The sequence below is a fragment of the Pimephales promelas genome, chromosome 17, assembly GCF_988280905.1.
Source record: "Pimephales promelas chromosome 17, fPimPro1.hap1.1, whole genome shotgun sequence".
In the NCBI taxonomy this organism is placed as follows: Eukaryota; Metazoa; Chordata; class Actinopteri; order Cypriniformes; family Leuciscidae; genus Pimephales; species Pimephales promelas.
Genome location: NC_142785.1, coordinates 19,605,595 through 19,609,052, shown reverse-complemented (window position 1 = coordinate 19,609,052; position 3,458 = coordinate 19,605,595). Strand labels below are relative to the sequence as shown.

The 3,458-nt window shown below is 34.4% G+C and overlaps 1 long non-coding RNA gene across 2 annotated transcripts; it reads left to right on the top strand.

Annotated features, from left to right (window-relative positions):
- Nucleotides 1-579: 579 nt before the first annotated feature.
- On the top strand, nucleotides 580-3,232 carry LOC120471506 (uncharacterized). Of its 2 annotated transcripts, none has more exons than XR_016147061.1 (3): nucleotides 580-1,175; nucleotides 1,267-2,647; nucleotides 2,897-3,232. It is a non-coding gene; the product is annotated as an uncharacterized LOC120471506 (long non-coding RNA). The 2 variants fall into 2 exon arrangements; XR_005620820.2 differs by having other exon boundaries at nucleotides 599-1,175; nucleotides 2,577-2,647.
- Nucleotides 3,233-3,458: the final 226 nt, after the last annotated feature.

Here is a 3,458-nt window from a genome sequence, read left to right as displayed (position 1 = left end):
CTTTCAATGGCTCTCTGCCTGGAAAAGTTTAAAATTTGCCAAAATATCCCGCCCCTGGCTAAAAGAGATACTGTGATTGGTTGGTTCTACCACTGAGTGACAGTCTGCTTGCCCAATCCTACTGGTTAGAAGTCTAGATTTTTTTTTTAATTTGGAGAAAAAAGTTTAAAGCGTGAAGCGTTTGTTGTTTTACAATCTGCTTGTGCTTTGCTTTTAAAGGCTCACGAGTCTTTGCCCGTGATAATTTTAATGAAAATTATATTTAAATGGACAGATTTCTTCCACAGGACTTTTACTTTTACTCTGGCTCACAGGTATCATGTCAATGCTTGTCCTCTTCTGCCCCCTTCCGTTTTCAGTCTGAGCACAGGTCCACATAAATAGTAATTTGTGAATGATCTCTTTTAAATGAAGGCTGAAACTGTCAACAACATGCTGCGTTAAATTAGACTTAAATTATGTGTTCGGTACAGAAATTATGCACTGTGTTCGGTACAGAAATGCAGTTATAACAATAATTAAACACACAATGACCTGCATTTTATGTTTTATTAACCAAATAATGTTTATGTTTAATTTTGTGAGAAAGTCTCACTAATGACACTGATTTATGACGCTCGCTCACCTTCCGTTCGCGGGGACTCTTATTTTGGCGGAATGCAGCTCGTACTGTCCTATGGGTGGATTATCATAGACTGTCTATGTGGATTATGGGATTACCTGGGGATTACCCGGGATTACCTCAGAGCGCAGTGCGCGTGCGATTCAGTCTGGCATTAACCGTTATTTTCAAGAACGAGCTGTGAAATTCCCTTACTGAATGCCGTTTTAAGATCGTCGTTGTGTTCGTTCGAGTGTTGAAGTTGTGTGCGTCCAGAGAGAAAATCAAACACATATGCTGATTCACTTCTATGGACATAAAGCACTTCTATGGACATAAAAAACGATACAGAGATTCCTTCTCCGACTTTGGTGTTCTAATCGGCACACCCGTATCAGCTTCATCTTATTAGCAACAGCTAGCACCTTAGTTACAAATTTATTTATATTTTGCACATTTAAAATGACATAAAAATGACAATGATAATAATAACAAAACATAAAATATATAAACAAAATAAGGCAAATATGATGTGCAGGAAGAGGCAAAAAAACAAATGGGCTTCTCCGTAAAGGTAAGATAATTTATAAACATTTTAAAACAGCAGTTAAATGTGCTTTTAAATATATTTTGTAACATTTTAATGAGGAGGAGTTTGTTGCTAGGTGGGAAAAGCTGTTCCATTATTTGGCACCCCTGATTGACCTCTGCACAGAGCCGGCCCGAGCCTTTTGGGGGCCCTAAGCAGAATTTGATTTGGGGGCCCCTCCCATGACGCGGAGTCACCTGTGTCTGACGATTATTGACACAAATGTCACGCAATAATGATACATTATAAATGAATACACTTAGGTTATGTATTAGGCTACAACAAAATTAATACTTAATAAAAAAAGAAAATAGATGCCTACTTAAATAAAAAAAAAAGTTTTAACAGTCTTAAAACTGTCTCAAAACATATAAAAAAAAATTATTTGCTAAAATTATGACAAAACTGAGAAACATAACAACAAGCCTATTGTTGAAAACTAAAAATATTTGGCCTACTATTTCTCAACTGTCTCAGTACAGTGTAACTGTCCTCAAAAGCTTTATTTTTATTATTATTATCGTAAGAGACTTTGTTAGATATTACATGATGACATAATCCAACAAAGTCTGTTACTATAATACCGGTAATGATGTTCTGGCGCTCGTTGTGTATGCAATGTGTTTTTCCCCTCGGGGCTTGCCGTAGATGGGTCGTGGGCAGGCTGCGCACTTGGTAGGCTACTGGAGTGTTGTATGGCAAGCCGTTTTAGCTTAAATTGTACCCAGCCTTAATCGTCATTATTGCATTTTTACCAGTAAGAATTCAATTAGAGAGCTTTACAATTTAATTCCTACTAGTAGCAATTACAATTATAGAGCTCTCTAATTAAATTCGTACTAATAACAATTACGATTAGAGAGCTCTTTAATTTGATTTTTACCAGTAAGAATATAATTGCAAAGCTCTTTAATTGAATTGCAGAGCTCTGCAATTGCATTACTAGTAAGAATTACATTAGAGAGCTCTCTAAATCAGTTTTTACTAGTAAGAATTACATTAAGAGAGCTCTTTAATGCAATTATATAGCTTTGATTTTTACTATAAGATTTTTATTACTAGCTTGTTACATTCAAGATGATTAAGTTACCGATGACACAATAAAGTCTCCATTTACAACCAGGTAAAGTTAGCCTATAATACCGGTATTTTGTTTTATGAATACAAATACTGTATTTTTGCTACTTAAAAGTGATCTTAATGTCCTTTGAAAGTAAAAGTTAATAATATTTCAGTAATTCATAGCCTATAGAGGTAACGTTAATGGAAGAATTGGAAGGAGCGTTTAGTCTAAAACTATTTTCTGTCATTTGTGTTTCTTGCAATGTTTGTGCTTGTAATATCGTTTTATGTTGACAGACCATGTTTTTACACCAAATATTTCAGGTAATTACTCTGGTGCTGATGCTCCGTGTAAAGGACACAATCTGGCAACTATTGAAGCAAACATAGTTTGTGTAAGAAAAATATCCATTTTTAAAACTTTATTGGATTAAGATATTGGATATATGGATTAAGTATATGTTTTAAATTACAGAAACAAAAAAGATACTAATAATTTACTTTCAATAAATTAGTCTTTACATAATTTCTGATTGCTAATTAGGCTGGCTAATTTTGAAAGTTTTCAATGTCAATATTGCTTGTGATCTTAATGTATATGTGTATTCTTTATGTTTACACTTTTGCATGATCTTCTTTTTTAGGCTATGAGGAAAAACTCTACCGTGCACACAGAGAACAGAGCTCAATGCTGCTAACTGGGGGAGCAGCTGGACAACTAAGAGAGAATAGTAGAACACTATTAATACAGATTCCTGGATTATTCTTCTGCAAGAACCAAGACAAGCAAAGACTGATGATGAGTGCTCTGAGCAAACACCGCAGTCAAGACGCATGAGTGACTTTACGGAGTTCTACATGTAATGTTGGGCATATACTGTACGCAGAACTTCTAGTAATTTATGTGGATGCCATTCATTAACCTGTTAGATTTTGATGTTTTAGTTTTGAGATTAATAAAATTGTATGCTTTAACAATGTTATAGCTAAGCATTTTTGGGGGTTTTAAGAGAACATTTTGGGAACAAAAATAAACTTCCGCTAAAAACTTTATAAGAAAGTTAGGGATAATGTTTTAAAAATGTTATGATTAAACCTTTATAGAAGGTCATCACAAAACATTTTCAGAGTGCTCTTAGAGAATGTTATGCCATCTTTTAAGAGAACATTCTGGGAACAAAAAGAAAACTACTCGCTGAAAATGTT